The sequence below is a fragment of the Panthera tigris genome, chromosome E2 (assembly GCF_018350195.1).
Source record: "Panthera tigris isolate Pti1 chromosome E2, P.tigris_Pti1_mat1.1, whole genome shotgun sequence".
NCBI classification, from domain to species: domain Eukaryota; kingdom Metazoa; phylum Chordata; class Mammalia; order Carnivora; family Felidae; genus Panthera; species Panthera tigris.
In genome coordinates, this window is record NC_056674.1 from 1,842,860 (window position 1) to 1,867,733 (window position 24,874).

Here is a 24,874-nt window from a genome sequence, read left to right on the forward strand (position 1 = left end):
TGAAGGAGGATTAGGGCCTCCAGGAGGCACATTTGGGGAGAATACCGGAAATGGGCAGGAACAAATCTCTCCTGGAAACGTGAGCCTGGGCTACCCGTCCATTCCCCGGGTCACAAAAGGGGCCAGGTTCCTGTTGCCAAGCCACCTGGACTTGAACTACCGGGGGATTTCCGCCATGCCGTTGGTCAGCTCTGTACCCGGGCATCCCAGCTGATGTTGAAGACTGGGCTGGAGGCAGGCTACATAGAGGCAGGGAGACCACTAAGGAGGTGATTCACTAATGGAAAACGTTCTCCTTGCGCTGTTCTAACTCAGCGAACAAAACACACTGAAATTTCTGCCCTCATGGAACTCACATTCTAGCGTGGCTTTTCTCAACCTGGAGGGACTGACATTCTGGGCTGGATGATCTTTGTTGTAGGGGTCCGCTCTGTGCTTTGTAGGGTGTTCAGCAGCGTCCCTGGTCTCCACCACTAGATGCCAGCAGCATCCCCCACCCCCAAGTTCGGACAACCAAAAATGTCTCCAGACATTGTCAAATGCCCCACAGGCAGAACATTGCCTCAAGTCGATAATCCCTGTTCTAACAGGATTTAGGACTAACAGGAGAGGACAGCCAAAAAAGATAAATGGAATCATTCAGGAAATTATACAGTGTTCTAGCAAGTGATATGTGAGCCTGTTAAAGATGGTACAGAATGCTAGGCAGCGTTAAAGGAAAAATTATTCAGGGCACTTTTTTCCAGTTTTATTGAGATATAATTGACGTATAACATTGTGTAAGGTGTACGATGTGTGGATTTGACACATTTATATACTTCAACATGATTACCAGCACAGCTAACACCTCCACCCTTCATGACGCTTGTTAAAGACGGTAAAGATTTTTTATAGGATATATATATTTTTTAAGTTTATTTGTTTATTTTGGAAAAGACAGCGAGAGAGAGAATCCCAAGCAGGCTCCCTGCTGTCAGCGCATGGGGCCTGATGTGGGGGCTCAATCTCATGAACCATGAGATCGTGACCTGAGCCGAAATCAAGAGTTGGGACTCTCAACCGACTGAGCCACCCAGGCACCCCAAAGATGGTAAAGAAGATTTTATTCAAGAGAGCTGCTACAATGGGCTTTCAAAGTAGGGGCTACTACAGTAGGGGAGAGAGATCAGGATCAACTCTGAATATAATAAGGAAAAGTGGAGATTTACAGCCAGGGATGGGTGAAAAATTATGAAGAAGTAGGTAAATTCTTTACTAAATTGACCTAATAGGATTCTTGCTGAAGGTAGGCCAGGGTGATACAAGTCTGAAAGTGATCAGACCAATGACAGGGAAGTTTTGCCAAACTGACTCAGGCCAAGGACAGAGTGGAAGGCTGGGGAACCCAGTCAGGAAGCCTGAGTAGAGTTAGGTCAAGGAAGGGGCCTCATCAGTGGAAGGGAGAAGGTGCTGCATTTTTGAACAGGGAAGTCAGGACAAGCCTTGTTGAGGAGGCCAAGAGTTGGCAAAGGAATTGCATTGACTCTGTAGATTGTTTTGGGTCATACGGACATTTTAACAATATTAATTCTTCCGATCCATGAATGTGGGATATTTCTCCATTCATTTGTGTCTTCTATGGTTTATGTTTGGTTTTCAGTGTAGAGAACTTTTACTTGCCTTGTTAAATGCATTTCTAAGTATTTTATTGGTTTTGATGCTATCACAAATGGGATTATTTTCTTTCTTCTTCAGATAATTCATCGTTAGTGTACAGAAATGCCACTGACTTTTGTATATTGATTTTATATCCCACAACTTTACTGACTTTGTTAATCTGTTCTAGCAGTTTTTTGGTGGAGTCTTAGGGTTTTTTACATATCTCAACAAAACTGAAAAGAATAAAATACAAAGTATTAAAAAGAAAGAGTTGACAAAAGATGAGAAAAGCTGGGGATGAAGAAAAAGGGGGTGCTTAGAGAGAAGCAGAGGGGAGGAGGCCAGACGGAAGAAGGTGTATTTGAAGGTGGAGCCCATAAATTTTCTGTTACAAGAGGTGTGAGGAGTAGTCAGAGATGTTTCTGGCTCTGTGGCTTGGAAACTGGATGGATGGAGGCCCATTTGCTGAGCTGGGAATTGCTGGAAGAAGGTCCTGTCTGAAAAAGACCTGATCGGATTTCTTACAAGCTTTGCACTTCAGGTGCTCAATGCCATCCAAGCACCAAGGCCCAGGAGTCAACTAACTCTGATCAGAGGTCTGGGCTGGAGAAAGAGGCGGCCATGGGAGAGGATGGGAGAGGATGAGCAAAGCTTGGATTAGGATGAGGTGAGTGAGGCATTGCCCTCATAGGCTGAAAGTTCAGGAATTGAGATAAAGAACATTTTAGTGGATTGTTTTTTAAAAAATCAAAATGAATGCCAAAGAATCCATAGTGAACAAAATACAAAACTTTTAGATTTTTAAAATCTTAATTTCACTAAAATTCTAGATTTAAAATTTTTAATTTCATTTAAATTTTTGATTCTAATATTTAATTTAATTAAAAATTTTGATTTGTGATTTTAAAACTTAATTTTTTTTAAAGAATTCTAAAGACAGTGTCAGTAACAGTGCCATGCCACGTTATGTCAGAGCTTGAGGGTAACGGAAAAATCAGCAATGCCAGATGGCCTCATTTAAAATGTTGGTACCGTTCATCACAGATTGTTTTGCATTCATTTTGATTCTTTAAAATGCTGCATTCAGGGGCACCTGGATGGCTCAGTCGGTTAAGCGTCTGACTCTTGGTTTTGGCTCAGGTCACTATCTCGTGGTTCATGAGTTCGAGCCCTGCGTCGGGATGCAGAACTTTCTTGGGATTTTCTCTCTTTTTCTGCCCCCCCCCCCAAATAAATAAATAAACTTAAAAAAAACTTTGTTTAAAAAAATAAATAAATAAAACGTTGCATTCAAACATTATTTATCTTTGGCACTGAGTTTTTTGGTGTCTCCTTAAATTTTGGGGGATTCACCTTATGCAAGCCTAGACCCTGAGGCTGTGTGAAGTGGAAAGCACTGGTTCTGGCCATATGCAATTCACCATATTGGTGTTTATTTTCCAAGGGAGAGGACAGGACAGTAGGGAGAAACAATCTGAGGCTAATTACATCCTGAGGCAAAGGCTACTACCACATGATTTCACCATAGGTTCACTATTCTCCAGTCTACCTCTGCTCAAGGAACATTAAATTCCCCAAGTTGATACTGTGTTAGGTAGGAGGGGCAGGCAAGCAATGAATGGGCAATCTGGAATATAGAGAATTTTTTTTTACAATCAATCTTTCTTTCTTTCTTTCTTTCTTTCTTTCTTTCTTTCTTTCTTTCTTTCTTTCTTTCTTTCTTAATGTTCATTTATTTAAGAGAAAGCCAGCATGAGCAGGGGAGGTGCAGATAGAGGGAAAGAGAGAATCCCAAGTAGGCTCCACAATGTCAGCGCAGAGCCCACGTGGGGCTCAATCCCACAAACCATGTGATCATGACCTCAGCCTACATTAAGAGTCAGACACACAACCAATTGAGACACCCAGGCACCCCAGAATATAAAGACTTAGGTGAAATGAATTTTGCTCATAGGGAGAACTTGTGGCATCTGTCCAAAAACCAGGGGTAATACTTTGTCACTCCTACTGGAGGAAAGAGACATATTCCGAGGAAAGCACAGAAAACTTAGAAATGCAAGAATAGGGGTGCCAGGGTGGCTCAGTTGGTTGAGCGTCCAACTTCAATTCAGGTCATAATCTCATGGTTCCTGAGTTCTAGCCCAGCATCAGGCTTTGTGCTGACAGCTCGGAGCCTGGAGCCTGCTTTAGATTCTGGGTCTCCCTCCCTCTCTGCCCCTCCCCCACTCATGCTCTGTCTCTCTCTGTTTCAAAAATAAATAAACATTAAAAAACTAAACACACACACACACACACACACACACACACACACACAATCCCACAATAAGACTACTACTCTGTTACTCTGTTATGGGCTGAATTATATCCCCTGAGTTCATATGTTGAAGTCCTAACCCCAGGATCTTAGAATGAAACTATACTGGAAGATAGGACCCTTCAAGAGACAGTTAAGGTAAAATGAGGTCATTAGAGTAAACCCTAATCCAATCTGCCTACTATCCCTATAAGAGGAAATTTGCATATACACAGGGACAGGGGAAAGACACTATCTACAGGCCAAGGAGAAAGAAGGCCTCAAGAGAAACTGACCCTGTAGACACCTTGATCTTGGACTTCTAGTCTCCAGAATTGCACAAAAATAGATTTCTACCATGGTGGTGCTCTGTTATGGCAACCCTAGCAGACGAATACAATTCAGTATGTGAAATAAAAGGTCAATGCTGAACTCATTTTTTTTACCATAATGGGGGAGTACAAGGCTGGTTGGGTCACCTCTGTACAGAATCGACTGACTTTATACAGAATTTGGAGCTCAGGGTTTGGCAGGCCTTCTGGGACACAACCAGGTTGACATCATCTACAGGACCGTGGTCTCTCAAGTGAGACCCCTATTGATTGGTTGGCACTTATAGGCGTGTTTATCAGAGTGAGTCCATCCTTGATGAGCTCTTTCAGTGGCTGACTTTCCAAAGTAAAGTGCTGACACTGATTGTTTGGCTTGCAAAAAGTGCATTCTCTGAGGCGAGTTTTCACCGATCGGTTGAATGGGTTTAAAACTGATTCTGGTGGCTGTTTGTTTCCCTGGCTGGGGACCAACGCGTCTTTTCCCAACTTGTGGGAACTTCCTTATTCTCAACTTGTTTGATGATGACTCTGGCCCCACAAGACTGTCAGCTCAATGAAAAGAGGAACATGATCTGAATTGCTTATCGTGTCTAGAACACGACTGGTATAGATGAAATACTCAATGTTGGAGACGATTATTATTCCTCGCTCAGTATGCCTTCCTGGGAGTCACCATCTAGGCTCCTTGAACGAGAATGGGAGAATGGCCTAGTCAAAGGATGTGCACATCTTCAGCTTTGATATCTAAAAGCAAAAGAAGACAAGCTAGAAGGAGAAAGTAGAGCCAGGAAACCAAGGGAACAGAGGGTCAAAGAAGGCACTAGAAGAAAGTGTTTTTAAGAAAGACAAAGAGGTCAATTGTGTAGATGGCCATGGTGAAGCCACATAACCTGAGGACACAGAAGTGACCACTAGACCTAACAACATAGTAGGTTTTGAGCAGAGCAATTTCAGGGGTGTGGGGTGAATGGAAGGCTATTCAGAAGGAACTGGTGTGAGAATGTGTTCTAAAATATAGTATATCAACAGGAAATGTGAGGTGCAGCAAGGCCAACAGATCAGAAGATGACTGTCATTAAAAAGATAGTTTGTGGGGCTCCTGGGTGGCTCAGTCGGTTAAGCGTCCAACTTCAGCTCGGGTCACGATCTCGTGGTCCGCGAGTTCGAGTCCCGCATCAGGCTCTGGGCTGATGGCTCAGAGCCTAGAGCCTGCTTCCGATTCTGTGTCTCCCTCTCTCTCTGCCCCTCCCCCGTTCATGCTCTGTCTCTCTCTGTCTCAAAAATAAATAAACGTTAAAAAAAATTAAAAAAAAAAAAAAGATAGTTTGTTGGGGCACCTGGCTGGCCCAGTTGGAGGAACATGCAACTCTTGATCTTGGGGTTGAGTTTGAGCCCCATTGCTGGGTGTAGCGATTACAATCAATCAATCAAGCAAGCAAGCTTTAAAAAAAAAGATAGTTTGTTACAATTCCCAAGAAGGGCACACCATGCCCTGCAGGTCTATAAGGGCCAGTCAGGAGGCAGAGGGAGCCGGGGAGAAATGTGGGTAAGAACCTTTATTGTGGTTTCTGAAAAAAAGGAACAGGTGAGGTAGAATAAGTCAGGTTAGGATTCGCTACACTGAATAATTTCAGTGGGTTGTGGGGCACAGGTGATGTCCCTGGTCCTCTGGTACCTGGCTCTGGGGTAACTAAAGCACAGGAATGGTGGTCCAGAGTGTGAGAAGCTGACGAAAGGTGGTGTGGTCAGGAATGTATAGACTGGGGATTGATGAATCTGCATTTGAAAAAAAAGCACACCCCCAGGAAGAAGGCTTCTCCTGAGGAGGGGGGTGCAGTGAGGGAGGCAGGAGGCCGTGGCAAGGAGACACAGGCACACTACTGGCTTATCCAGAAAATAAGATACTGGCTTGTCCAGTATAGGCATGTAGGGCAGATATGACAGCATCACATTTACAGAAGCTGGAAACATGGTTAATACAAAATAGAAGGCGAGGAACAAAGCATGGGCAATGAGCCCAGACAAATCTTGAGAGAAAGCGTGGGCTCCACAGAGAACAGAAAGAAAGGTCATTACGGCTGGAGGCGGGGGGGGAGCTAGGAGACAAGGATGAAGAGGAAGCCGAAGTCTGGGACAAAGAGCCAGGTCAGAGGTATTCATGTGACCCAGGTTGAGGGACTTGGAATTTATTGTAAGGGCCATGGAAGCCACTCTGGATGTTTGGCGGACTGGGTGGAAGGTGACAGGAGGAGGGAGCACACGTAGGAGACAGTTGTCCAGAGAGACAAGCTGGCAACATAGACATGGTGATGGAACAGATACAAAAGGACCCAGTCGACAGGTTCTGAGATGGTGGGAGGTGATCAACTGTTGAACAGGTACAGAGATTTGGAGACAGGTTGAAAGGGAGATTTCTGGCCGAAGCCCGTGCTCTCTGAGGAAAGTGAGCTTCAAAAGTTCACACAGGGCCTCCCGCCAATGCCCCACCTCAGAATGTTCCCTTGATTCCTGGGCTGAAGGCCAGGCAGGGACCACACAATATATGCAGTGCAGTCTGTGGGATGTGTGGGTGTGGGGGACAGGGACTGGAACTTCCAATCTTCCAAAGTTCCATCCACATTTCAAAACCAGACAAACATGTCCCTGGTAATGATCTTTCCCAGATTAACCCTGGATCTTGGGGCTGATAGTCTACCCCCGTTCATGCTCTAATAAAACCGTTTAGTGTTCTGAATCCCCTTCACAATGGCCACTACGGAGAAAGGCCCTGATTACTGTCCAATGAACTAAATTCCAAAATACATCTGGAATGTAACCATAAGAGAATGGGAATATTTTTACTGTTACTATGTGTCACCTCCCTGTATCTATATCAAGGTATACGCATGCATACACATACACACACACACACACACACACACACACCCCAAAATGCAAGTATGTATTGATGAACGTTGTCTATTTTCTTAGAACAGTAATATGATATAGTTGTTCATAAGGTGATGCAAATATAGCTTCTAGACACGTTCTGTTTTCTAAGCCAAAACTGCCACTCCATGAACTTTCCAAACAGAACTTGGGAGTCTCCACTCCACACGAGCCTTGGAGGGGAGGTGGGTCTTCAGCCAAAGAGCCGCAGGAATCTTTTGGAGGATTTTAGGTAGAGGAATGATGGTCTGATTTTCATTTTTAAAAGGCATGGAGAATGGATTCGAAGAGGTAAAAATGCAAAGGGATTAGGACTTGATTGCAGGGTCCAAGCGGTGGTAGTGGTGGCCCTCTCTGTACTGGAAACAATGAGATCAGGCCTGAGGAAAAGAGCTATTTCAGGAGGCCAAATTGGCAGGGCTGGTGAGTGATGGGCTATATCAGGTGTGCTGAGGAGACTGACAAGGACACAGGCCAAGTTTTTGCCCTGGCCTCCGAGAAGAGCTGTGCTTCACCACAGGCAGATGGCTAGTTCTCTGCAAGACCAGGATCATGTTTAGGTGCATATTTCTGCAGAGGAGTTCCTGAAAGAGGTAGAGTTGATCGTATATACCCACTGGGGGTAAAGTATTAACTCCTGAAGGCAGGACTGGTTGCAGTTTGCAGGGCCCAGTGCAAAATGGAAATTGTTCAAAACCAGGAAAAAAGGCACGTGGAAGGCACAAAACTGTATAGTGCTTCTTCCTTCCTTCCATGGTCTCCCTCATGACCTGTCCTGGTGTTTTTCCTTTGCTAATTCATGCCATGCTTCCTTGCACAGGGACGGTTGTGTGGTGAGTGCAGAGCATCCTAGGCAATAGATTCAGATACGTATGCAGAGCTCACTAGCTGCTAGGTTCCTTGAGAGTGAGGCGCCACACCCAGGTCGGGGCAGGGAAGCAAACCAAGTATTCCCCCATCACATACCAACAGTGAGTGGATAAGCAATTCCCAGAGGCCTGACTCAGGCGGGGTGAGAGTCCTGCCCCCGTCAGTCAATTGCCCACTGGATGCACCTGCCTCCACCTCCGCACTGCCTTCTCTTCCACCTAACCTCTCTGCCTCGCTCTTTTTAAATGTTTATTTATTTTGAAGGGCGGGGGAAGGGGCAGAAAGCGAGGGAGACAGAATCCCAAGCAGGCTCCATGCTGTCAGAGCAGAGCCCAGTGTGGGGCTCAAACTCACAAACCGTGAGATCGTGACCTGAGCTGAAACCAAGAGTTGGATGCTTAACCAACAGTCACCCAGGTGCCCCTCTCTGCCTCAGTGTTATAAGGACACTGGTCATTGGTAGGGTCCACTCGAGTGATCCATAATGATCTCACGTCAAAACTCCTAATTTAATCACACCAGCTAACAGCCTTTTCCCAAATAAGGTAACATTCACAGGTTCTCTGGATTTGGATGAAGATGTATCTTTCTGGGGGCAGGCCACCATTATACCCCCTACACTGGCCCTGACTGAGAGAGAAAAAGGCCAACTGAGGCAGATGGTGTTGGGAATACATTTCCTCCCCTCTACCTTGTGCTCCCCTCTCCAAGAAGAACTGGGTCCTTGAGAAATAAGGGGAGGAAAATTGGTAGGAGAGGAGAAAGGAGACAAGCGCTAACTGAAGCATTCTGACTCAAGGCTCCATCCTTCTCAAGGCTTCCACATTCACCATCCAAAAAGAGGGCAGAGAGTGACTAAGGTGGCTCTGCCTTATTTCCTGAAATACAGGAAAAAACAGGCCCCGATGAGCCCCCAAACTCACAGCAGGCCTCTGGTCCTATCTGCATTTTAGAAAGTTCACACTGGCCTAGGCTGGGAAATGAAGGGAAGAAGGAAGGAAAAGTGGAAGCAGAGGAACCAGCAAAGAGGGCGGTACACTTGCTGTTGTGGGTCAAACTGTACCCTTCGGTTGGCTGTCATCACACACCAAATATGCCATCACCATGATCGTGGACTTCTTAGCCACCATAACTGTGGGAAATAAATACTTGTTGTTTATAAGCCATCCAGTTTATGATACTCCCATTACAGCAGTCTGGACGTACCAAGGCCGTGTCAGTGAAAGCTTGATGGGTTGGTCCAAGCATTCTGAATCCAGGGAATTGGGCTATGCAGTGAATCCGGGATAGCTCATAAAACCTCACCACAGCCTGGACAACACATTCCTCTACACTGTGTACCTCCATTCATTTTCATTCCATGCCCTCCAAGAGACCTGATTTGCATTTACTTTGAAGTGGTCAACAAACCCAGTCTTCCAGTCCCTACAAAGAATTTCCTCTCACTGCTCCCTTTTGTAACTCACTAACAACACTGGCTAACGTGCATTGAGCTTACGTTGTGCTAAGCACAGTACATACATTTTCTAACCTAAGCAGCAGAAGAGAGTAGGGGACTCTAACTCTCTTGCTTTATTCCCTGAGAGGTAGACAAGATGGCCATAGCCCAGGTGCACACCCTGGCAAGGAGAATGTCATTCCTCATAGCTCCCAGGGAACACTTCCAGGTAAGTCTCTGAGTGGCTCATCTAGAGTCACGTACTCATCCCTGAACCAATCACTACAGGCACAGCAATGGAGCAGAGTGACTGACCAGACCTGGGTCAGATACCCGTCAGTTCCCCATACAAAGGAGGGCTGTGGCAAGAAGCAGGGAGAAAGAGTACTGGGCAGGAAAACTATAAATGTCTGCAATAATATAAATCATGTTTATAAATATTGATGAGGCCATCTATATCTCTGGCATTTCCAATTAATTGGGCCAATAAATCATTTTTATTTAAGTCAATTTAAGTTGAGTATCCTATTTGTTGTAAGAAAGAACACTGATTCATTTACATATTTTCTGTCTTTTTCTACCATAATGTAGGCTCCATAAGAATAGATACCAAATCTATTGTGCTCACTGCTATAGCCCCTTTGCCTAAAACAGTGCCTGACACCATAGGAGGTGCCCAGTAAATATTTGCTGTGTTTGCGAAGATCTGTTTAACATATGACGTTGATCCCATCAGTCATTTCCATGCAGTACAGTGTTTTATTTAAAAAAAATTTTTTTAACATTTATTCATTTTTGAGAGAGAGAGAGAGAGAGAGAGAGAGAGAGAGAGAGAGAGAGAGAGAGAGACCATGAGCGGGGGAGGGGTAGAGAGAAAGGGAGACACAAAATCCACAGCAGACTCCAGGCTCTGAGCTGTCAGCACAAAGCCTGATGCGGGGCTCAAACTCACGGACCGCAAGATCATGACCTGAGCCGAAGCTGGACGCTTAACCAACTGAGCCACCCAGGTGCCCCTGTTTTGTTTTTAAAACTCACCTCTGTGTCCTCCAGATTCTAATCTATGCCTCACACATAATGGCCTCTCAGAATATACTGAAGAATGAGCAAATAAATACATGTTTCTCCTGCTAGACTGTAAGCAACAGGAAGGTAGAGACTACGAATGGCTTTTTGGGTTTTGTGTGTGTGTTTATGTATGTTTATTTATTTTTTTTTAATTTTTTTTTAATGTTTATTTATTTTTGAGACAGAGAGAGACAGCATGAGCGGGGGAGGGTCAGAGAGAGAGGGAGACACAGAATCTGAAACAGGCTCCAGGCTCCGAGCTGTCAGCACAGAGCCCGACGCGGGGCTCAAACTCACGGACCGCGAGATCGTTACCTGAGCTGAAGTCGGCCGCTTAACCGACTGAGCCACCCAGGCGCCCCTATGTATATTTATTTTTGAGGGAGGGATGGAGGGAGGGACAGAGAGAGAGAGAGAGCGTGCGAACGCGCAAGCAAGTGGGGGAGGGGCAGAGAGTGGGAGACAGAGGATCCAAAGTGGGCAGAGCCGGATGTGGCCCAAACCACCATCTATGAGATCATGACCTGAGCCAAAGTCAGACGCTTAACTGACTGAGCCACCCAGGCGCCCCAACCATGAATGTGGTGACAGCAATCATATCTTCAGGCTCTAGCAACAGAATGCCTGACACATGGAATGCCACCACCCCACCAATTACTACTGGTTGAATGACAGACTAAATGAATTAATAAATGGTATATACGCATGTTAACGTCACTGCTGCTTGCAGCAGCTTCTGAACTGAAAACCCACAACCGTGTGGACTCCGCAAAGGTTCACAGAGCCAAAATTTTGTTCTTCTGCAGAGACCCCCCCCCCCCATCCAAGGACAGATTTTTCACACATATAAAAGTCTTGCATAAATCACCGATGGAGGAGGCTTTAAGGCTTCAGGCAGTCCTCCCCATCCCCCAGCCAGGCTAGGTTGACGTCAATGGTTCTGGCTTGTTCCCCCTCAAGAGCTCTTAGCTCTTGTTAGTTATGGAGGCAGATTCTGCCTGTTACCATGGAAACTGCAGCTGGAGTGGGGAAAGGGAGGGAGGCTGAGGAGTGGGCAGGGAATGGAATTTTCCAGCTCAGGAGGCTGACTGTGTGTGGAATCAAAACACCAGATCAGCACTCAGTCAGTTCTCAGTAAATATTTTGGGGGTGATTGAATACAAATGTGGGAACGTACAAGTGACTTTCTATCTCGGAGCTTCTTTCCTCATTGGTAAAGTAAGAAGAATTACCCCACTGCGAACGAAATTTCAAGTAAAATAACGTAGGGGGCGCCTGGGTGGCTCAGTCGGTTGAGCATCTGACTTTGGCTCAGGTCATGATCTCACGGTTCTCGAGTTCCAGCCCTATCAGGCCCTCTGTTGTCGGCACAGAACCCGCTTCGGATCCTCAGTCCCCCTCTCTTGCTGCACCTCCCCCACTCACTCACCCTCTCTCTCTCTCTCTCTCTCTCTCTCTCTCTCTCAAAAATAAACAAACATTTAAGATAACATAAATACAACCCTTAGCAGAGAGCCAGGCACTTTATAAATCAAAGCTTCTCAAGGATGGTCTTCAGACCTGCTCGGTAATTATTTATAAATTACAGACACCCATTTTCGTTTCCTTCTTCGGTTGTCTAAGAGGAATGCAGTCGTCTTCCCTCCCCACCTGACCACGTTGCCTTCTCACTAGGGTTTCAGATAAAAGTATAGGAAACCCAGTGTGCCCAAGTGGGACCTACCTAATCCTACAAAGATTGTCATCTCCCCGCAATCCAGATTTAACTGGGTTATTCCGTTTGCGTTCGCTGAATCCCGCAACCCTACCTCTCACCCCAGGCTACTCTGCGACAAACGAAAAGTTGGTTTTATCGGCCCATCTAACAGATGGTTCGCTTACCAGCAACTGGGTCCAGACACAGCATGCCCGTTTGGGGGGACTTCGTCCAGCCGTTCGGGGAACAGTCAGGCAGCATCGGTTCTGCGCCAGGCACTGTGGGCACCTGCCCTGACAGGGCTGTGATTTTAGTCAACTGCTGGAATCAGTTCTCTTTTCCGCCGGAATAGAATGGATATGGTAAAAATTCTTAAACCGGAACTTACTTTGTATCGATTAGCGCAGTGCTTAGATCATGACGTAAAGGTAAGGCGACTGAAAACACACCACCTGGGGCCCCCGGGCACGACGACGGACGTCCCACTGTCCCAGCTGAGGGTCTCTCCGCCGCCGCAGGGCTGTTCTCCCGCCACCGCAGGGCTGTTCTCCCGCCACCGAGGGCTTCCCAGGTGCCCTTGCGCCGGGGTGGCAGGGCGCGCGTGCGCACTCAGTACCCATGGCCTGACCGGGAAATGCCTGTTCGCTGGGCCCCACCTGGTCCTCCTCTGCGAGCCGGGGAAGCGCCTGGAGGCCGGCAACTGTAAGACCACAACAAGACGGGTACGTGGTTCTACTGCCTGTTCTCCGTAGCCACGGGCGAATGCGGGGGACTCCCACGGCCTGGCTTGGGCCTACCCCAGGACGCATGCGCAGAGAGTCAGGCCCTGGGTTGGGGGTGGCGCCTTCTAGGGCCGTCGCTCTGGGCGTCTACTTCGAGCCCGCGAGGCCGCTTGGTCCCTGGGTTTCCTCTTCCAGCGGCGACTCCTGAGGCGTCCCCTGAGCAGTCCCCTGAACAGTCCCCTGAGCGGCTTCCGGAGCAGCTGCCGAAGGCCGGCCGGTCTTGTGCCCTGCCCAGGTCCGCGTGCTCTCTGCACTGGGGATTTCCCGTGAGCGTCGCAGACCCGAGGGAGAGCAAGCCTGGGTGCGGGGTCCTGGATGAGCATGAGCGGCCGCGAGGATGCTTTCGCAGAGATGGGTGTGTCCGTGCGTGAAAACCCACCCCCTGTAAGTGCGCAGCCCCGCTGTCCTTGAGAGCACGTGTCCAAAGTTGTGCAGCCCTCCCCCAGATCCCGTTTTAGGCCGACTCCGACACCCCTCGCAGGACCCCCTCGCACCCCGTGCGCCTCCTTCGGCAGCGGCCCCCAGCCCCTCGCAGCCGCTGCAGTCCTTGCTGTCTCTTTACGTGTCCCTCCTTCGGGCCTTCCGTGCAAACGGGGTCGTGCAACGCGTGGTCTTTGATGTAGTGCTGTTAGGGTTCTAGCGTTTACCGGGCGTGGGATCCCACCTCTTTTCAAGGAAGATCTTTTGGGTCCCGAACTGCTCTGTTGGGAGTTTAAAGGAATTGTCCAGACTTGTTCAGGCGTGGTGGGAATGCCACCGATAGGATTTTCTTCAGATTCATTACCATAGGATCATAGGAAGTGTATTAAAGATGCTGACTTTGGGGGTGCCTGGGTGGCTCAGTCGGTTAAGCCTCCGAATTCGGCTCAGGTCATGATCTCACAGTTACTGGGTTCGAGCCCCGTTGGGCTCTGTGCTGACAGCTCAGAGCCTGGAGCTTGCTTCATTCATATCCTGTGTCTCCCTCTCTCTCTCTCTGTCCCTCCCCTTCTCTCTCTCTCTCTCTCCCTCTCCCTCTCCCTCTCCCTCTCCCTCTCCCCCTCCCTCTTAAAAATGAATAAACATTTTTTAAAAAATTTAAAAAAAGATGCTGACTTTGTTTACTGCCTGCTTTGGCCTTGGATCCAAGTCCTCTCACTTGCAAGTTGTGAGTCTGTGCACAACCGCTCAGCCTTTCTGTGTCTCTTTGCAGATCATTGTTCCTAGGTTGGAGTTACTGCATAGAAAGTCATAGTGCCTTGGCGCAAAGTCCAGATAAAAACGTTAGCTATTATTCACTTGTAGGGATTCTTTTTGGGGACAGAGAAGATGATAGGTCAAGAAATGGATGCTCTTGCAACCCACAGACTAGGGCATAAAATTCATTGGGAAACCTGTTTTTTATGACTCAGACCATTTTGTGGCTCATAATTCTTTGCTCCCTGGGAGTTGGTAGGAAGTTTATAACCCCCCCAATATTATTTTTTTAGTTTGGGTGCTTTATATTTTTTCAGGAAATTGTACATTTCCTAATATTTGCAGATTTATTAGGTTAAAATTAAATGGTGTGGTGTTAAGAGTGTAGTCTCTGAAGGTGGAAACAAGATTAGAGGCCTGAGCTGTGACCAACTTGGGTGCCTTGAGCAATGCACTTGACCTTCTGAGGCTCTAACTTCATGCACAGAAGTGAGCAACAATAGCACTCTACCTTCCCTTGTTGTCAAGAGGATTAAATGGCCATCTTTGACTTAACACAGCACCTGGCAGCATAGAGAAAGTTCCATAACTATCAGCTGTTGTTATTTTCATTCTGCAGCATTCCTTCCAATTAAAACAGCTTGGGGATTGTAAACCTCTGTGAACTAGTTAATTAAAAGGAGCTGGGAAGCCCTCCACCGTTCTCTAGGCCCTGGAACACATTATGGAACAGGGAAATTACTTGTTCCTTGAAAGTTGGAAGGAAGTTTCTGTTCCTACTCTGGTCACCCTTCGGGGTCATGCTTTTTCTTTCCTTTGGGAGGCACTGTTTATACTCTCCCCTTCCATTTTGCTAAGTTTTGTTTTTATTTAAAGTTTATTTATTTGAAAGGGGCAGAGAGAGAGAGAGGGAGAATCCCAAGCAGGCTCTGCACAGTGCTCGGAGCCCAACGTGGGGCTTGAACTCTCAAAACCATGAGATCATGACCTGAGCTGAAATCAAGAGTCAGACACTCAACCGCCTGAGCCACCCACGCGCCCCTTGTTCAGAGTTTTAAATGTAATACTAAAGAACGAGGTCAGCAAACCGTCTTTGTAAAGGGCCAAATAGTAAATATTTCACGCTTTGTGGGGTATGTGGTGTCCGTTGAAATTACTCAGCCACTATAGTATGAAAGCAGCCGTAGATAGTATGTAAGTATGGGTGTGGCTGTGTCCAAGAGGATGTTATTTATGGACATTGAAATTTGGATTGCATGTAATTTTCATGTGTCAAGAAACACTATTCGTTAGATTTTTTGAAAAACCATTTAACCACTTTCAAATTCAACCGTGCTGTTTGTGGACTGTACAAAAACAGACGGAGGGCCGGATTTGGCCTGCAGGCTGTAGTTTGCTGACTCCACCACAGAATTTCATGGCATAGTGACGGTGGTGTGATCTGGAGTCGGAAAGACTTGGTTCTGACACGCGTTCACTGTATGTATTTGGGCAGGTTACCCTCCGAGCCTCATGTTCCTCATCTTGCAGGTAGGCGTTGTTACTGACATACCTACTTCCTTGGGCTGTTAGGTTGACATAATACATGTGGAAGGTCTTGCTCAGTGTCGGGAGTCTAGTGAATCATGTATTAGGTATCTCACGCTCTTTTCTGAGAGTTAGTTGAATACAATTAAGGGTTAGAGGGTGGCACTAGGTGACTTGGGTTTAAATTCTGGCCACTTATTATGACTTTGGGCTGGTCACTCAACCACCCTCCCTCCCTTTCCTCATCCCTAAAATAGAGATTATAATTGTACCCACTTTAGACAGTTGTCGAAAAAATTGAATAAGCTAACACTTTATAAAGTGCTTAGAAAAATTGCTGGCACACATTAATTCTCAATTAATATTTGCTATTATTATCTCACAATAAGATATATTTGGGGTTGAAAACCCCTGTGCTGTGTTGTTAAAATGTGAGATTTTTGACTTCACTGAAGTGGTACAATTTTCAAAGCAGAGAAATTTATTTCCTCCTTGGAAGTGTGAAGAAAGTTGCCTGAAAATGGCAAGGGTTCAGAGAACTATTTCAAGAAAGCAGTTCCTTGACATTTGCCAAGTTTTTATCATCTGCCTTCCTTTCAAGAATAACGTTTCATCATGGCTTTCAAATTTAATAGCCTGGCGATGTACCCCATGGTGGCTGGGAGCTCGGGCATCTCACAGATTTGAGGTTGATTCCTGACTCTATCACCTACTAGCATGTACCTGGGATGAGATAACTAACCTCTCAACCTCAAGGCTTGCCTCTGAACTATAACACTTGGATAATAATAGTATCTGCCTCACGGAGTTGTGCGGATTTAACATCATAATGCACAGAAAGGCTTGGTGCCAGGCCCTGCCTATTGTAAGGGTTGAATAAATGATAGCTATTACTTTTAGTATTCTCCAGGGTACTCTTAAAGGAAGACCCATTTGAGAATGAAAAACATTTGCTAGGTTCTTAAATGGGCAGCCTTCCCTCCTACTCTAGGTTTGGAATGCTTAGTACTGTAGGAATTATTTGTTCTGAGGAGATTGCCTTTGTGAATTCGTTAGTCATCAGTTTATTTGTTCTCAATAAAGGGGGCCATTTCTTGGAGATCTTCACTGTATTTGAAGAGGATTGTATTGGGAAGTAGTAAGGGGTGTAGACCGAAAGACCTAGGTTTGAATCGGGCTTTCTCAGCCAATTAGATCGTGACTTAGAGGAGATGACATCTTTTGATGAGCTGCAAATTTCTCATCTATAAAATAAATATATTAGTTCTGATTTCATTAAGATTAGTGGGAGAATTCATCCAGATACATATTTTTTCTAATAACTTTATCTAGATATAATTCACAAAACGTACAATTCACCCATTTATAGTGTACAATTCAGTGGTGTTTAATATATTCACAGAATTGCAGAACAATCACCACAAGCAATTTTAGAACATTATAAAACATATTTTTATTTTTTAGAGAGAGAAAGCAGGCGTGAGCGGGGGGGGGGGGGGGGGGGGGGCAGAGAGAGAGGGAGACTGAGATTCCCAAGCAGGCACACACAAAGCCCAACGCAGGGCTCGAACTCATAAACCATACGATCATGATCTGAGCCAAAATCAAGAGTCATACGCTTAAGCGACTAAGCCACCCACGTGCCCCCTAGAACATTTTTCGTTACCCTGAAAAGAAACCCTCACTCCATTCCTCTGTTCCCCAGCCCTAGGCAACCATTAATCTTTCTATCTCTACGGATGCGCCTGTTCTGGGCAGTTGATACGAATGGAAGCATGCAATGTGCAAGCTATTATGACTGGCTCCTTTATTTAGCATAATGTTTTCAAAGTTGACCCATGTTGTGGCATGTATCAGCACTTCATTCTCTTTTACTGCCAAATAGTCTGTTGTATGGGTAGACCACATTTTATTTATCTATTCATCCGCTGAGGGACTTTTGGGTTGTTTCCACATTTTGGCTATTACAATAATGCTGCTGTGAACATTCATGTGTAAGTTTTTATGTGGGCGTATGGCTTCATTTCATCTAGAAATGGAATTGCCGGGTCCTCTGGCAACTGTTTAACCTTTTAAGGAACTGCCAGACTGTTTTCCAAGTGGCTCCCAGATCATTTTTTAAAGTGCTTAACCTGGTGGCCGACACAGAGCAAGTACCACAACAAGATAGCTGCTCTGGTAACACATTGTCATTGTAAGAAAAATGTTCCTGAAAGCCACTCTCCCAACTTAGTTAAAGGAATTGGCAAGCCATCTGCCTTTTTTAATGCCCTGTAACAACTTGTGCAGACTAAGAGTAATTAGTCCTCGGGCATTTGTAGGACACTTCCAGTCAACCGAGATTTCACGTTATTTTCTGCTTCCCCAGAAAGTGATGCATTTCTTTCAGGTTTTCCAATTTGTTAGCATAGAATCACGTAGCATAGTGGTTGAAGAGTCTGACCTCTGGAGTCATTTACAAGGCATGCAAGTTTGAGTGAGACTCCGTGAGCCTTAGTTTCCTTGTATGTAAAGCAGATGAGGACACCTGTCTCGCCTGTTTGAAGGATGAGCTACAAAAAACATGTAACGCTTAACGCAGTCCGTAGCACAAGAAAGGTGCTCAATAAGTATTAGTTTTTAATCTCCTAGAGATCGTGCGGTTTAAAATCCCGGTGCTAGGTTACTAAAATGTATTGGGAGATCTTAACACATAGAAATTCTTCGTGAAAAGATTTTTCGTAACTTCTTTTTTCCTATCCCTTTGATAGTCGGTTTTGGTCATTTTTATTTTCCTTGAAAATGTTCCTTCTCATTAAATTTTCATATGTGTTAGTCAAATCTTATTTAATATTAATGTGTTTGCTGTAGCTTTTAATAGGTAATATATTTATGTGACTCGAAATTCAAAAGGGAGAAAGGGGTATGGAGTGAAAATTTCCTTCCCACATGCAGTCTCCAGCCACCAGTTCCCTTCCCTCCCTATTGACAGCCAGTGTCACTAGTTTTGTGAATAATCTTTCCAAAGTTATTCCATGCATACAGAAGCAAACGTAGGGGGCACCTGGGTGGCTCAGTCGGTTAAAGGTCCGACTCGTAGTTTCGGCTCAACTCATGGTCTCAGGTCGTGGGATTGAGCTCCGCTCACAGTGTGGAGCCTGCTTAAGATTTCTCTCCCTCTTTCTCTGCCCCTTCCCCACTCGCACACATGCATGCGCTTGCTCACTCACTCTGTCTCTCTCAAAAAAAAAGGAAATATAGGTATATATTCGTTTCCCTTTTAATTTAACCAGTGAAGTGTTTAACTCCTTGGCTTTTCACTTAACGGTGTATCTTGGAGATCATTCCATGAGCTATTTCTCATTCTTTGGGAATTTTCTATTATATTTAATACATAGAATTTGTAAAATCTGTATCTCTTATCTCCAGCTTTTTTCTGCTTTATGAATCATTTTTTTACTTTTATCTGAATGATTGCCTTTTTCTTGTTCTCTTCAGATATATCTCGTGATGGGCCTTTGGCAAAACCAGCCAGGTAAGAATGCATTTTCCTCTCCTGGCCTATCTGCGCTGTGAAAGCTGGATCACCTCTCCATATCACCTTGGTCACGTCCTGAGGTGTCAGCATGTGAGTATGTGTGGCACTTGTGCCATTTTCCAGGAGACTTGGGTGAGATTTGAGTGGTGGTCGCCCCTAGGAGGAATTCCTGCTGTGTCCCGGAGATCATGATTGCCAGGGATCTCCGGTCCTTAAATGGCCTTCAGGACCCTGCAGGGTCTGACTTTTCTCTGCAGCATCTGGATTATGCCACTTTGTATTCCCGTTCTGTGGCTCCCATATTCCTCTCTGCCTCCTAACCTTTGTACACACTGTTCATTAGGCATCGGCCGTCTTTCCTTAGCACCGGCTCTGGGTCACACTCGCAGCGTACGTGTGTGTCTTTAGCACACTTACTGCTTGTCCCTCACATTGTGTGGGTATTTGATTGTCGGGTTTCATCTGTGGATGTATGTCCCACTCAGGCAGAGACTATTTCTTTTTTTGCTGTATCGCTAGTGTCTGGAGGTAGTTGAAATTCCACACCTATTTCACAGACAGTTGAATAGATGAGCGTCTGCCATTTTCCCAGGTCAGGATTAGAGCTTTCTGGCTGATAAACCAATTCACGAGAAAAGTGCGTGAATAACCCTGCGTTTTCCAAATAAGTATTTTGATTAGCATGTGATAATTGACTTCTGAATGCTTTTGCCTCTGATGAGAGAAGGTGCCCAGTGCCCTCTTGGCTGGGGGCATGTGAGAACACTGGATGGCGGGTGAGCCTTCTTGGCATACAGGAACTCTCATAGTTCTGGACCTTAACACTGTCTGCCAGACTTGACATGGTTTCCTCTTACAACCTCTGATTTATGACAGGGTTGTCCTTTGCCTAGCCCTCATCTTATATGTAATTTAACTGCTTAGGGGTGCTATTATTTTAATGTTTGAATTTAGGAGCAGTTTATGTGAAAGAGTTGGTTGCCTTTAATATAAATGTTTGGTTTTCTGTTGTCCCAAAATTCCTTGAGAGAGTTAAAAAATAAAAGTAAGTTTATTCTTAAGGAAAATTGGTTAGATCTGCATCACTGAGGAACTTTATACAAATTTGTATACTAAAATATTTACCTATTCGGCAGTGAATATATACATAAAAGTTGTAAACACTGAAAAACTGATTTTCTTTCTTTATTTCGCAAAGTGTTGATTTTAACCCATTTCTGCAACAACCCAGCTCTGTGCAGAGGACTTCTTCCAGAGTTAGAGCTGCAGCAGAGACCTCTCCAGAATCCCTACTCAGCCTCTCCTTATCCTTGATCTGAGTATAAGCATTTCAAATGTAACATATCCAAAAGAGAGCTCTTGATTTTAGGCTCTTCCCCCACCAAACATGTGATTCAAAGACTCACTAAATAATACTTCCATCTACCCAGTTGCCCAAACGAGAAACACAGGAATCATTTCTGATACTTTTTTTCCTTGCCACACACACAGATTCTATCAGCAAGATGTCTCTGTTCCGTCTCCAAAATACATCCTCTGTTTGTTCATCTCTGCCTGTGTCTACCGCCGCCATGTTAGTTCAGAGCACCGTCCTCCTCTGCCTGGACAGCTGACTCCTCTGTTCCCCGAATCTCCACTGCTTCACACAGCAACGTGAATCATCTTACAGTGGATTAAGTCAGACCTTGTGTATAAGTCTTTAACAAATCCCCGTCACATTTGGGATTCAATTCAAGATCATCTTGGCCTACGGTCCTAAAGAGCTAGCTCTTACATACCTGGACAACCTCGTTTTGTGCCCCTCAATCCCAGTTTTGCTGTCCTCCACCCATTCTGATGTCCTCTTATCTTTTTCCTGGTGTCCTCCTCTTTTTCCTTTATGGCCTTTGTGCATTGCTTTGTACATTGTCTGTCTAAATTATTATTCCCCTTGCTTTTTCCAGGGCTTGCTCTTTCTTACCATTTGGCCTTTGCTTTTTTTTCAGAGACACCTTCCCTGACTACTCTGTAACTACCACAAACATACCCCTCGTCATTTCCACATCCTGGTTTCTTCTTCAAAGCACTCACCACGATTTTTAAAGGTTCATTTTGTCAACTAACTTACTGTATGTATCTTCCTAACTAGAGTGAAGCTTGAAGAAATATTTATCAAATAAATGAATTAGGGCAGGGTCCATTTCAGTGTCATTCACAATGAACCATGAACCTGGCCTCAGCATTGGCCCTTATATGTAGTAGGCACTCAAATATGTGTTGAAAGAATGAATGAATAAGTATTTACTGAGAGACTTCCATGTATTAACCTCTGGGATAAACCGTGGGATCATAACACCCAACAGCCCAATCTATTACAGATTTATTGTAGACCAAATGTTCTCAAACTTCTTGACCTTAAGACCCATTTATACTCTTGAAAATGACTGAGGACTGCAAAGAATTCTGTTTATGTGAATTGTATCTATCACTCTATCTATGTAGTTTTAGAAATTAAAATGAAAATTATAAACATATATTAGTTCATTGAAATTAACAGTAGTAAGGGGCACTTGGGTGGCTCAGTTGGTTGAGTGTCCGACTTTGGCTCAGGTCATGATCTCATGGTTCATGGGGTTGAGCTCTGCATTGGGCACTGTGCTGACAGCTCAGAGCCTGAAGCCTGCTTTGGATTCTGTGTCTCCTCTCTCTTTCCCCCTCCCTTTCTTGCACTCTGTGTCTCTCTCTCTCTCTCAAAAATAAATAAACATTAAAAAAAAATTTTTTAGGGCGCCTGGGTGGCGCAGTCGGTTAAGCGTCCGACTTCAGCCAGGTCACGATCTCGCAGTCTGTGAGTTCGAGCCCCGCGTCAGGCTCTGGGCTGATGGCTCGGAGCCTGGAGCCTGTTTCTGATTCTGTGTCTCCCTCTCTCTCTGCCCCTCCCCCGTTCATGCTCTGTCTCTCTCTGTCCCAAAAATAAATAAAAAACGTTGAAAAAAAAATTTAAAAAAAAAAATTTTTTTAATGAAAATAACAGTAGTAAATCCATTACATTTTAATGTAATTAACATTTTTTTTCCTGAAAATGTCTTAATTCCCAAAACAAAAGATCACTGAGGAGAGCAGCATTGTTTTATATTTTTGCAAATCTCTTCAACATCTGGCTTAAATGAAAATAACTAAATCCTCTTCTGCCTCAGTATTCTGTCTGTCAGCCTCAGGAGAATGCCACTGCACACTTGGGAAAGAAATGAGATTACTGCTGTAGATAATTTAGAAAATACTGTTTTTGAGATGGTGCTGTGAACTTTTGCATTCACACTTCAATCTCTTTTTAATATAAACTTGCAGTGATGTTTATGACATCTCTGTAGATCAAAAAACTGAACAGAAAAATGCAAGGATATGTGGGGCTCAAAGACATAAACCTTCAGGACTTTTGATCTTGAAATAGAGGAAGTTCACAATTGGACTGCTGAAGAGTAACAAGGTCCAGAAGTCCCCGATGCATCTGGAGGCCCCAGGATCCTTGTGTCAAATGGGCTGGGCTGGGATTCTCCTGACATGAAATAAGGCTGGAAGAAACTAGTGATGGTTACTCAGGGCTCCAGCTGATATTGTGAGTAGTGGCAGTAGGTAAAAAGACAGCCATGTAGAGAGGACCCAGCCTAAGTAAGCTTAAATCTTGCTCAGTGGATAATATATTCTCTTATCACATGGCACAGAAGCCCCAGTTGACAATATAAAACTTGTCTTAGGAGTAAGTTTCTCATGGGCAGGTAGAGATAACCAAAAAATAAGAAAAAAAAAAAAAAAAGCTAGACGTGGAAGAAAGTGAAGTTCTGAGAGAAGGGGAAAAGGGGATAAAGATATACCATAGGAGAAACACTTAGAAACCAAAATTGCAAAGCACTGCATTAAACTTAGGAAAACCTATAATAAGCAAGACAACAAAATCAACAGGTAGGACATGAATTCACTGACAAAATGCAATTCAAATCAGATAGTTTTAGTGTGACTTTAAGATTCTTGAAAGATAAGGAACAGTATTCATAAAATGTTCATCTATTTGAGAAAAGGTGGGTATAAAAAAGTACCAATTGAAAATCTTAGACATGAAAAAAATATAGCCATTGTAAAACACAACAAGGGAAACACTCTATTGGATGCAGTTAAAAAGAGGAATTACAGAAGTGCCTGGCTGACTGAGTTGGTAGAGCATACGACTCTTGATCCTGGGATCATGAGTTCAAGTCCCACATTGGGCATAGAGTTGACTTAATAAAATGTGTATGTTATGTGTGTATGTGTATATATGTAAATGTATATATACATATATATCTCATACATATATCATATATGATATATATATATATATATTTTTTTTTTTTTAAAGAAGAGGAATTACTCAGCAACCCAGAAAAGAATACAAGAAATAGAGAAGATAAATGGAAGATAGATGAAGAAGGGCCAATATACTCCAGTAGGCTGAGAATAAGAGAATATAATTGGAATGGAACAAAAAGCTATTTTGGCCAAGACATACTGGGTGTGAATTCTTCAGAAGGGAAAGAAAACCTTCATCAGGCACAGAAGTCCTGAACAGGATAAAAATGAATCCACAATACTACCTATTCTAAAAGCTCCAGTGGGACATTTCAATTGACAGCAGACCTCAGAAGTGTCTGAAGACATTAGAAAAAATAATCTTCAAAATAAGGGGAGACTATGAGGGTCACCTTAGAATTCCATACCTAGATAAACTGTCATTTAGAAATGTCTTTTAAAGCCATTTTTAGAAATACAAATAGACTACCTTATACCATAACTAAAAGACTTATTAAAGGATTTTTTTCAGTGAGAAAACAGATGAATCTAGAAAAGGAGTGAGATTTAAGAAATCAGAATGAATAAATTATCAAAATAGGGACAAATATAATTAATTATTGAGTCTCAAATTTTCTTTTTCTTTATTTTTCTTTATTTATTTATTTTTACATTTATTTATTTTTGAGACCGAGAGGGACAGAGCATGAACGGGGGAGGGTCAGAGAGAGAGGGAGACACAGAATCTGAAACAGGCTCCAGGCTCTGAGCTGTCAGCACAGAGCCCGATGCGGGGCTTGAACTCACGGACCGTGAGATCATGACCTGAGCCAAAGTCGGTCGCCCAACCGACTGAGCCACCCAGGCGCCCCTCTTTTTCTTTAAAGTATAGCTAAGGGGCACCTGGATGGCTCAGTTGGTTGAATGTCTGGCCCTTGATTTCAGCTCAGATCATGATCCCAGGGTTGTGGGATCAAGCCCCATGTCAGGCTCTGTGCTAACAGTGCGGAGCCTGCTTGGGATTCTTTGTCTCCCTCTCTCTCTGCCCTTCTCCTGCGTGTTCTCTCTCTCTCTCTCTCTCTCTCTCTCTCTCTCTCTCTCTCTCAAAATAAAAAAATAAACCTAAAAAAATTTTTTTAAAGAAAAAGTGTAGCTAAAATTCTAGATAATAACTAGGAAGGGGGAATAGGAAATTCAATAAATTGCTGTTATTCCAGAATATCCTTTATTATTTTATGCTTTGTTAAAAATATATGTATACTTGCAAAAAAAAAAGTATATATACACACTTGTGTATAAATTAGGAC

General features: G+C 44.3%; 1 protein-coding gene and 1 long non-coding RNA gene across 13 annotated transcripts in view; one reads left to right on the plus strand and one right to left on the minus strand.

The window, feature by feature from the left end:
* The window catches only part of LOC122234384, a 170,667-nt gene extending 157,782 nt beyond the window's left edge, over positions 1-12,885 (minus strand). For all 3 annotated transcript variants that reach the window (XR_006212166.1, XR_006212165.1, XR_006212164.1), the window contains exon 1: positions 12,449-12,885. This is a non-coding gene — a long non-coding RNA (uncharacterized LOC122234384). The remainder of the gene's footprint in view (positions 1-12,448) is intronic.
* Positions 11,736-24,874, plus strand: part of PEG3 (paternally expressed 3) — a 51,978-nt gene continuing 38,839 nt past the window's right edge. For 9 of the 10 annotated variants that reach the window (XM_042970630.1, XM_042970635.1, XM_042970637.1 and 6 more), the window contains exons 1-2: positions 12,897-12,985; positions 19,226-19,355. The gene's annotated coding sequence lies outside the window, so the exon portion shown is untranslated. Of the gene's footprint in view, positions 11,781-12,896; positions 12,986-19,225; positions 19,356-24,874 lie in introns of those variants that run through there. The other variant, XM_042970634.1, reaches the window with a different exon arrangement.